General features: G+C 32.2%; 1 protein-coding gene across 1 annotated transcript in view; it reads left to right on the top strand.

The window, feature by feature from the left end:
- Positions 1-7770: 7770 nt before the first annotated feature.
- Positions 7771-11996, top strand: part of LOC106124141 (lachesin) — a 40009-nt gene continuing 35783 nt past the window's right edge. The window contains exon 1 of the mRNA XM_013320610.1: positions 7771-7957. The gene's annotated coding sequence lies outside the window, so the exon portion shown is untranslated. The remainder of the gene's footprint in view (positions 7958-11996) is intronic.

Below are 11996 nucleotides of genomic sequence, written 5' to 3'. Positions count from 1 at the left end.
TAGTATAATTCAGGCCGTACAACGTCCGACACTAAGTTAAGTGCACCTCAAAGGACATAGCCTCACAAGTGAATTGCTAACACTCCGTATGTCAATACGTGGATATAGTAACTTGTATTTACATAACATATTGACTAGTAACCGTGGGTTTCTGGGAACAAAATGCCCGTTTAAAACATATGTTATATCAGGGTTGACAATATGTTTCATACAAAAATTTTAGGTCTCAGAAGCCAACGGTAAGTAGGGTTAAAGAAATGCATCATTTTCATTTCCATGAATCCATCCATTATAAGCCCGCGTTAGTTCATGGTTAGATAGGCGTTCCACAGTATACGCTTCTATAGTTTTCACATCCATCGAATTTCTACCGTTCCTATGAGAACATGGTTCCACCTAGAACGAAAAGATCAACAATTTTGATCACATCAGTTTTTATGAAACTATAATCCGATCATATAATAAAACAGGATAAGCACTAAAAATGCAAACAGAAAACCTGTAACACATAAATGAATAAAGCTTTTTATTTTCTCTTTAAAAGTAAACTGAAGTATTTTGCGATCTGTTAATTGTTTTGAACTGTTTTTTGTTGTCCATTGTTCCCGCTGTTACAGTTTTAAATACAGTGGACTATTTAAAAGAGAAAAAGTATTTTGGAGGCGTAAAATTAAACGGTCTCTTTATTACTACGAACTTTAAACGTAATGATTGAAAATTTAACTACCTTTCTAAACTTATGTTATTAATAATAAATACGTTTGGTTTAAAAATACGGTGTTTAAATTAATAAATTTTAATTTAAACAGTAGTAGACGCTATAATAACGGCTAAACACTCACGTATATTCGTCCGGTGGCGGCACCGACTAGTTTCGAGCCCATCGGGGGCCCTTCATCAGGGTGAGCGGTACTGGTATTATTTCGCGGATGCGGCCCGCGACGAATAAAGGTGAAAGTTTAGCTGTTTTTATATCATTTTATTATAATGTCTCACGAAAGTTTCAATAATTTAGTAGTAGACGCCAAAGAGAACAATATCTGTTGCAGAAATGGGCTGGCTGGCCCGGTACAATATCACGACCACACAGAAGGCGTAAAGTGTAGGACATTGCGCGTTTCGTCTGATCAGTTTGTGTGCCGGAGGCCTAATTTGATCCAGATGTTGATGGAAGTGGATTTGACGAATGAGGGAAAGCATAGGAGTGGAAAGTATTTTATTTTTGTGCATCCTCCGTAGATTAAAAGTTTGCAATGCATCTGTAAATGCGGATGTCTACGGGCAGCGGTTACTTCGCTATTTAGTGAATATCAGGTGCCCACTTGCTCCTTTGCTAGTTTATAATACTAAAAAAATAACGATTACCTTTTTTATCATTACTACAATGACTTAACACCATTGTCACATTAGTAAGTAAGAAATATTTTAATCTGTATTTTATGTTAATCGAAATCCCCAGCGCAATAAGTTTGGGAATAGCTATTAAGTTGTTAGTGCAAACAAATCCTGATCCAGATCCCCTTGTTAGATAATTCCGTTTACGAAACGATACCTGAGAGATTTGATTGGGTGATGAATTTTCTATGAGGACACCGTTCAACCAAAAGTTGCAAATCTAAATTGAATGATAACTTTGTAAACAACTATTTTTATTCAATAACGCGTCACCGAAACAAAACAAAACATCTCAGAGCATTCCAAAAGTCAGTCAAATTATTCCAAACCTAATAATTCTAATGTCGACTGCCCCATATGGGTTAGAATTGGTTATAGTAGTTAGTTATGACAATACTTGCTGCCACCCGCGGCTTTGTCCGCGCGGAATTTAAAGAAAAAAAAAACATAATATCTTTATTATGTACCTATGTGTTTTTACAGACTATGTCCTATACGTATGCCAAATTTCAGCAGGATCCGTTTAATCGTTTTGGAGATACCTTCAAACAAACTTCCATCCATCGAACTAAACATTCCGATTTATAATATTAGTAAGATTTGTATTATTAAATAATTTAAACAAGAAATAAAGTAGGGTTTAATGAGACACGAAAATATATAAAGGGATTACGAATATTAATATTAACGCAAGCGAGTAAGAGGAACCCAATGACCGCATCCCGTCCTGTTTGACTTAAGTACTATTGCACACACGTAAATATAATGTCGCCTTAGTGCCACCGCTTCGGACTTTAACTTGATTTCCCAAATCGGACGGCTCTCCACTTTGAGTGCTCTTCAAACGTTCAGCGGCTAAAAGACACATCTCGGATGCGCACTCAGCTACATTCACTCTTCTAAATTTGATACTACCCGCATATTACGCGATATAGTAAATCCTTTACGAACATTTCTTCGATGTTTCGATACAAAAATGTCTATAATGTTATAGTTTTATAAATAACATTTTGTCACTTGGATAAGAAACAATGTTACTGCCAATATACCCTGGGAAGTAACTAATCTTAATTTTATTAAAACCAATCGGTTCTCTGTTAATGTTTCTGTCTATAGATTCATAGTTCTAATATGAAATATTTGCCTCAAAATCTCGTATTCCAATCAATTAGTTAAATAACATCAATGGCATTATAATGCGAGAGATACCGTGTAATTATATATGTTAATGCCAACACGTGATTAACGCACATGTCGAATACGTCAAACGCACAATCAACTGATATCAAGGTATAGGCAATCAATGATATCTTTGGGACTAGCACAAATATTTATGACACTCTCCATCTTATCGGCATCGCCAATTATGCTAAAATTAGTGTGACATTTTTGGTATATTTAATGCCAGATAGAGGGACGCTGTACACATTAATACTAGCTTTATCGAAAACAGTACATTGGCGATTATCACAAATATTCGTGATAGCCCCACGAATTTAAATTTTGCTTGAGTAGAAAATATCTCAGTATAAAATGAATAATTTCTGTTTACCTGATTTTGCTTTAGACTTGTGGGGATATTTTGACTTTGGCATAGCAGTTTAAATCTTAACCTCGCGGCAAGTACAAATAAACGGGTTAATAAAGAAGAAAATTACATCATCAATCTTAGTCGGACTACTCTCACTCAGCATCCTTGTGCATTGCCGGCCTTAATTCACTTCATTTTTGTTCTTTTTCTCATCCCTTTGTTTACATCCTGTTTCTGATTGCACGTCTTATTAATTAACTCCAAACAAGCGTGTTACTTTCTACTAAAAGAACACTGAATAGAGCTATATTGTGATAAATTTTTATAGGAATTGATGATTCCAAGAAATCAAAGAAAACACTGTTATGTTCTAATTTTTTTTTTTTTTGAGGTAGCATTAAAAGGATAATAATATGTGAGTGTTGGACAATTGAAATCCATGTGTTCCTAACTCTATTTAGTAAGGTTTAAAAAGTTAGAATCTCTATATTTTATATACAATAATAAACTCTATTACTGTAAGTATTAATTAAGTTTATATTCATACACTGCCAACAAGTTTTGCTTCTGCTAAGTTTGCTTTTAAACTAACAACTTGTGGGTTCACAATTATTTTGATAAACAGCGTACACGATAGAAAGAAAATTTTATCAAAGACGTTTTGAGATTTCGAACAATCAAATCTTTTCTCCAAATTAATATTATATAAAAAAAAATATTTATGCTTTTTTATTAAATTAGAAAACGTAGTAAAAATTTTTTGCATACTAACAGAACAATGTCACCCATTTTGTTTTAACTGTATAAAATGTGTACAGCCCTGAATCCAACGTCAATAGCATTGCCTCTAAACATTTCAATGTCGGAATAAACCTGGGGCACTCTAGCGCTTACCTCCCCATTATCTTGTAGTTCAGACGATCTTAACCTTACACGGCTACTGCCTTCGCTTGCTATTAATTTTGTATGTATTTCGTAGAATATACATTTGATAAATTTGTACAAGAGCTTGCTTTGCCTTGTTTTAATGGTAGGATTATTTAGCATTGTTGTTTTATGAACTTGATTTAAATAAATAGTGACATCTTATTGTGGTATTTATTTTAAATTGTAATAAAATTGTCCGTTTCTACGCCTATAGTAGTAACAAGATACTTGATTTCTTTAGGAGAGGAGAGGTTATATTAATATTATATACTATAAAAGTAAATGTACTAAAAACGATGTGTTAATTTCAGAAATCAAAACATCTTTTTTAGCAGATTTCGAAAAGCACAAAATGTGAGTAATTTCGAACAAAAATCGAGTTACCACATTATACTCAGGGCCTGTCTAAATGTAAACTACAAAATTTCAGACATAAAAAAAATAATATTTTTGTTTACCATTAACGTTTAATTCATCGTAAAACGAGATGATTCAATAACTGTCATATGGAATAATATCGTTTGATTATGCGAAGTTGGTCTAAACGTGCCGTGCGCTGCAGGAGATAATGCTCCGACGATTCCATCACGGTCTATGCCCGATATCGCTAATCCGATTTCAAGTTCTACTCGCCCGTCCGTTCGGAATATAGGAACAAAGAACTTCCATTAACTGACAAAAAAGCCCTAGAAACATTTTACCTTAACGCTTTTCGTTTCAAATGCATTCAGTACTATTTCAACCTGCTAAACTACAAAGCTAAGTGCACGTGAAAGTCACCGGGTTAAAAGAGACTATCTACAAAACTCTTTAACCTAGTCCAGTCCACACAGCAACACTGGTACACTACAGCGAAAGATAGTAAGAGTGCGTCGCTTGTTATGTTTAGGATAATTACAAATGGAAAACTGTATAAAGGTGTTAACTGGGTAGTGTATAAATAAGTGTATTTTCACATAGTCAGAGTAGAGAATGTCCATCATAAGACATTCGCGACATGAATTCACTAATGTTACAAATTCCTGTTAAGGATAAGGTGACAGTAGCGGTCTAGAGACAAAAGACAACAGATTTATCAAAACAATTGCGAAGAATATAATCGTCCGCGATATACCAAACAACTGTTAAAAATAATTGAGTAAATTTATTGCTACTTCAGAATTATAACTTAAAATAAAACTTCATGTGTCTTTAATTTTTACTTAAAGTAACTGGATCGAGTATAGTTAATCAACGCGCTAAAATGTAATTAAAGATTTAATTAACGCTTGCATCAGAGATCAAACTCCAGTTACTCGTGTGCTGCAGCTTGAAGAGAGCGCTCAGGCGCTCTCATTATATTTATAAAAAAAAGATAAAAGCTCTCACGTCCACAACTCAGAGGTAGTTAGAGATTATTTCAGATTTACATTTTGTACGGCCCCGACACACTTCTCTAGATTATTCAACATACAACTGAGCAGACGAATTATTAAGTCAACTTATCAACATTTACTATTCTAAAACCCGTCCCTCATTCGACATTTGACCAAAAATTATATGATACAAGTAGATAACTTGTTTGTCCAACAGGCCATTTTGAGTTACGGCCTGATCAATTTTGGTGGCATTAGAGTGTCACAATAGGGATAGTTACTCGAGAGTATTGTTTTTTTATTTCTATTTCTTGTCTTTCATCAACATCTTGAAAATAATTGTAATATCTTATTAATAATGTTATTTAAATTCGACGTCGATATTCTTTATAAAGACCACGATCGACTAAAAGTAATTCAGCGAAACAGCCGGCTGGAATTGCGAAAAAAAACTTTCTTCCTTCTCAAGGAGATTTTTAATAAAGCTCAGAAATAAAAACGGCCTCGGTAGAAAAAAACCTTATAGAGTAATTATTTGAAATTAAAGTTAGGATTAAAAAGTAGCGATCTAAAAATGAAGTCATTTTATATGAGCCGCGATCAGTGTACTGTGCTAGCGGCTGCCGTTCAGAGATTTTAGGATAATATGGATAATCCACGTTGCGCGAAATGAAGCTTTGACGAGAAACTTGCCTTCACCCTGCTTTCAAATTATTTATTCATTACCTATTTACGTTTTTAACTAGGTGCTGCATTATACAAAACTCAAAAGTTAAACTCTTCTGTTAGTTCACATCGTTTGTTATTTATTTCTTTAATTTATTAAAATGAATGAAACATCAAGTTGGGTAGGTCACCTAATATGACTAATTTAATTAATTTTCCTTGATGACGTATGCCTTTGTTATTCAGAAGTTATTTTCGTATATTTCGATCATTAAATTGGTTATAGCATGACAATATGTGCGATTACTAATTATTCCTATAGTTTTTAAGTTTGTATATAATGTTAAGTCGAACAAACCTTTTGTCTCCAAAATACTGTCCACGATATATTTTATAGTTTTGTAATACTTACTAAATAAAAGACAGTATTTTAGGCGGTCGAAGTCGCGGGCACAGCTAGTATGATAAATAAGTAGCTTATCATTAGTAACAAAGACTAACTTCTCAGTGGCTTTGAGAGTACAGAAGACTTGTACTATTCATGAAGAAATCCATCGCATATAAAGAGTGGCAATATTGAAGTCCCCCCAAGTACCGATTCACAATATCTACTTATTATATTCCTTTTTATTCTTGTCTTTGGATCTGAACATTTATTACTGTCTTATTGCTTGTGGAGTGCTCGGGGCCGTGCGGGGGCAGCACTGTCAACAAGAGGTTATTATGTTGAGACTGGCGAAAATTGAACAAGAAAGATTTCGCGCAATGCCAACGAACGCTCGAAAAAATATTTGCGTTTAGGTTTGAAATGAAATCATAAATTATAATTCTCGCTCTCTGTAGAATGAGATTTGTTAGAACCTATTTTACATTCTGTAAAAGTTTTATAATATTGTTTTTTGTGGAGACTATTTTGGTTAGCATCAGCAACAAAATAATATTCAATATTCGACATTCAAAATAAGACGTATTTGCAAGATAATTTGGTTTTTATAAAAACAGACTGGACAGACATTGATTTTCCATTTTAAAAATTAGTGTTGCCATACTGTAAATTAATTTAAAACCTTATGTAAATAAACAAAAATATTGTTACGGTGTTATATCAGTTAACATTAAATAAAGATTAGCAGACTAATACAAGCTATATTGGTAGGATTTTAAAAGTATTATTTCGCGAAAAAGAATCCTCGGTGTTATGGCGTAATGCGTATAAAGGTACATTGGGTGCGGATTTATGAAGAGGCCTCGGTTACTTTATGATGACAATGTCGGAGTCGAGCGCCCCAAGCGCCACCTCATTTCCTCACTGAAAGTTATAAAAACATATTGAAAATGAGATTCTCGCAGCCGAATACTTGCCGAATGTTATCTTGTTTTGTGATTCGCCTGTTTTTATGCATACCCTCGAAATAAACGAATTTAAGTAAACGACTTCAACGCCTCAAGTTTAGGCAGCTTATACAATTTTTCATTAGTTTTTTCTCTATACTTATGTTAATTTTTATTCAATATTACCGGTGACATGAAGTTAAAAATTGATTAAAATACACACCTAAAAAAAAGAAAATAAATAAATAATTTATGAATTACATTATTATTATATTTACAAACGCATATTAATTAAAACACATTACTCAACATAATATTAAAAGGATACCTTTTAAAAACAATAAGAACAAGAATATTGCAGAGTTAAAGCTCCAAACGGTTATCTAAACAATTATTTCAGGTCTAACATCGGTGTTAGTTACAAAAAAGACGGAAACAAAGCTTCAGTTGCCCGGCCGTTATCCGTGTGAAAGCTCACAAGTTGCTGTTATCTGGCGAGGGGCAGTGTGCACGGCAAAGATTGTCTTGTCAAGAGCCTCCGAGCTCAGTGCGATTCACACCGCGGTGCTGTGCGCACGTCGCTAAACGTCGTTGAGCAAAGAACGCGAAATTTGACTATCCCGTAAACTTAAACAACAAAATTTCTTGGAACACATGTTTATTGATTTATAAATATTAGAAACAATTTTGTTAAATTAAGTGATCAACCAGCGATGGAATACATAACAATTTGAAAACTTTTTAGATAAGGGTCAGTAAGTAAACACATTGTTCATAACGTAAATACATGTCTTGTTCAAACTGTATTCAAATGTTTACTGTTAATTATAATTGTATTATTTGACTTTTGAGTTATTTAGCAAATTTATTTGATTAACATTTATTAATAAATGTCTAACAATTAAAATATGACTTATTACATTATTTTTTATATTTATTATGTGAATTATTTAGATGAGGTTAGATTTACGTAAATATATACCTAGTTATTTTATTCAATTAACTTTGTTAGTTTTATTTTACATTTATTAATATATACTATAAAGGAATAGAGCTTATAAAATTTTCGGAGGCATTTTCTGTTCAGTTTATTGTATTAACAAGCTCTTAGTAAGAAGCAACAAAGAAAATTACGCCAATGATGTCTTCGTTTGACCCTCCCAATTTTCTTTTAGACTGCTTTGTTTTCTCTTTATACGATCGGCTTTTGTCGGAATCGTTTTACGTTACCGGCTTATTGAAGATGAAAAGAAATATAATTAGTAATGGTCCTGTAAAGCGTTTCTATGGTTTTGTTTTTACTTAGAAACCATCGTACTAATATTGTAAAAGCGAATGTTTGGATTGATGTTTGTTTAAAAGTATCTACGGAACGGCTGGACAGATCTTGATGAAATTTGGCACAGATGTAGAACATAATCTAGAAGAACACATAGGTTACTAAGTGTTTTTTTATTCAGCGCGAACGGGGTTGCGGACGACAGCTAGTATTGCATTAAAAACTAAAACTGAAAATTAAATAGATTCTATTGAATTCTGGAACTTAAATTCAAGATAACATCTGTCTTATGTACTCTTAGTACACATTAAGTACACACCAAACATTATGTGGAATTTTATTTACACTGCATTATTTTGAGACACAATCTTCTTTTTATTTCAAGTAATAGACTCGTTAATAAAATATATTTTAAAACCACTAATCTTTTTAAATAAGAGTTTAATTAATGCAATTAGAATGAAATACATTAAAAGACAATTTTATTCGTATTTAAGAGCCTCAGTCTCAAATTGTTTAAATACCTTCTTTTAGGACTCTCGTTTAAGCAAGAATTTAATGTTAGTTAAATTAACGAATTTGATATGATACTCCGCACAATGAAATCTAATAACAAGTAAGATTGTTAAATTTGAGTATTCAATGAGAAAAAATAATTAGTAACACATTTTTAGTTAAAAATAAAAGGTAAAAATTTAGGTAAAAATTTTGGCATTGGAAAAAACTATAATCGAAAAACCAATTTTGTAGTCAATTCTTCGCTACTTTTTAACAAATTTAATTTCTGCAATATATGTCAAATATAAATTTTTCCCAATAAATATAAATTACAAATATTTAATACTGATAGTAAAAGTTAAAAAAAATGAGAAAAGGTAAGAAAAGTTATATAAAAAGTAAGCCTTGTTAGTAGATAAATCTATACTTTGTGAAAAAAATAATTCGGTCAGATTAGGGTCACGATTATAAAGGACTATTTATAGAGACTATCAGGATATAGAGTAGGAATTATAGAAATAAAATATGTAGTTTAAATAACGAAGCATGGAATAGAGACTTTATGTATATAGAATATGTGTAGAATAAACATACATATATGTTTGGTGACAGTTCAAAATATAGCAATATCAAGAGTAGCCATGTTCGAAGTGCCTCCGTCACATGAAAGAGATCAAATCAAACGAGAAGTATGTCAGGTCGAGCTAAATGGAAATTCGTGATTTCTGTGTCGGTCGGGTAACGGATGTATGGAATTTTGACTATAAAATCAGTCAGGTAAAAACTCAATGCTGTGTGAATAGTCCGATATAAACATATCTTAGTGTTATATATTAAAAAGAAATAGCTAACGCCTGTTACTCCGTTAATGTAAAATTAAAAAAAAAACTAAAATAGCCTATGTGTTCTTCTAGACCATGTAATACATCGATGCCATATTTCAGAAGATCCGTGCAGCCATTCTTTACTTTCTCCAAAACGGCAGAAGATCCATCCATCCAAATATTCGTATTTATAATATAAGTAAGATTATATTATACTAAAATAATTCAATTATTTTCTAATAGTAAAACAAATATAACACGATTGTAATCATAAAGAATCTATCAGATTTATTATAACGTTAATGTTCGGAGTTTACGTTACAGAGATCGAAACAAAAATAGCTATTGGAAAAGACATTACCTAAACAGTAATTATTTTAATTGAACGTCAGACACCTCAGACCTGCGTACGTAGCTATAATTAATGTTAAAAAATAACGTACAACAGACGAGATTTATACTATTCAGGAACAGTCACATGACAACTAAAGCTTTAATTTGAATAATTCAAATCGTTGACATTCAGCTGCCGTAACCGAAAATGCCTAACGATTGTACTAAAAATTAAAGTGATTAGTGGTTTTTAAGCATAAGAACTTGTCAATCATGGCAATAAGAACATAAGGATGAAAGTGTTTAATACAGGTATGTCAATATTAATTTAATTAATTTAAATTAAATCCCTTAATCAATTCATTTTCGTTCTGACGGGATTAGTTACATCTATTAAGGCTCTAACCGTATTCACGGCTGTCTCGAAACTTCCCTTCGACCCGGCCCCGTTTGTTAAGTAATTACTTACCAATCAAGCATAAATATTTATTCACTGAAACAAGCCAGCGATTTTCATCGCGACGTGTAAAGGTGAATTATTTATATTAACCTGTGCAAAATATCTGATATATAACATTGATAGTTAAAAAGAGATAAAAAAAATGTGTTAAAAGTGAACTTAAGCTCGTAAAATGCAAAGGGTACAAGAATAAAAAATGCATTTAAAATCTTATACTATTAAAAACAATCGAATTAAATACGTCCGCGAGTAGTAGACTGCTTGCAATAAGATCAAAAACTTTGAGACCACAAATAGTAGTTACATAAGGGTTCTTTGAATGTCGATGTATTCTTAAAAATGTATCATTAATTACAAATTGTAAAATTCCGCTTTGTGATAAAGTATTGCAAAAAAATAAATTCGTACCCAGACATTTTAGCTATCCCAGCTCTTAATAAAAACCGCAAAAGCTACAGCAAATAAAAATGGCAACTCTTGCAAATATAGTTTAACGAGAATCAAAGACGATAAAAACACTTCAAAGAGTTGATCATCGTCATATTGTTGGAGTGGAAATAACAAAACCGTAGCCAGCTTTACTGTTACCGCGTCGTTACAAAACTGAACAAAGCAAGGATTCCGGTTTGTGCTTACTATCAGAGTAATTACTTCGTTTGCCTTCCCATTGACAGAGTTTTAGTGCTTCAAATCTACGTACAATGATTCACGCTATAATTGAACCCTTGTATTTTGATTATTAATTATTTAAACCTACTAATATTATAAATTTGAAAGTTTAGATCCATCCATGGATGTTTGTTAAAAGGTATCTCCAGAACAACTAAATGGATCTCGATGAAATTGGGCATACATATAGATGATAGTCTGAAAGAACACTTAGGCTACCAAATATGTTTTTTTTAATTCAGCGCGGTCGGAGTCGCGTATGTCAGATATGTTTTCATACAGGTTTTTGACAATGGAAACTGATATTTATAAACATTTTTCGTAGCTCTGTATGTTACACTAGATTCAGTGGAAATATTTTTCACGCGACAAAGAGTTGTATTTTCTTCTATGGTAAATTCTTGTCAAGCAGGATGACCATCTCAGGTATGCCAATTACATAGTTGAAAAAAATCACTCTAACATTTTAAAGTAATAATAAAGTTGATTAAAAAATTAAAGTGGTATTTGTAATATTAATAACATTGAGCTTTATACCAAAATATTTTTCTGAGACAATTAAGCGGAGTTTAATGATGTCTATATTTTTTGGGTTTCGAAATATGATTTTAGCGAGGGTCCTGGAGTGAATTGTGTTATTGTTTTTATTTCCAAGAGGCAAATATTAAATGATCGTGTTCTTTTTAATTACTTTAAAATGATTTGAGATTTTTTAATTATCACAATG

Source organism: Papilio xuthus, unplaced genomic scaffold (genome assembly GCF_000836235.2).
Source record: "Papilio xuthus unplaced genomic scaffold, Pxut_1.1 DF825946.1, whole genome shotgun sequence".
NCBI classification, from domain to species: domain Eukaryota; kingdom Metazoa; phylum Arthropoda; class Insecta; order Lepidoptera; family Papilionidae; genus Papilio; species Papilio xuthus.
Note: the sequence above shows the minus strand (reverse complement) of the source record. Positions and strands in the feature narration are given on the sequence as shown.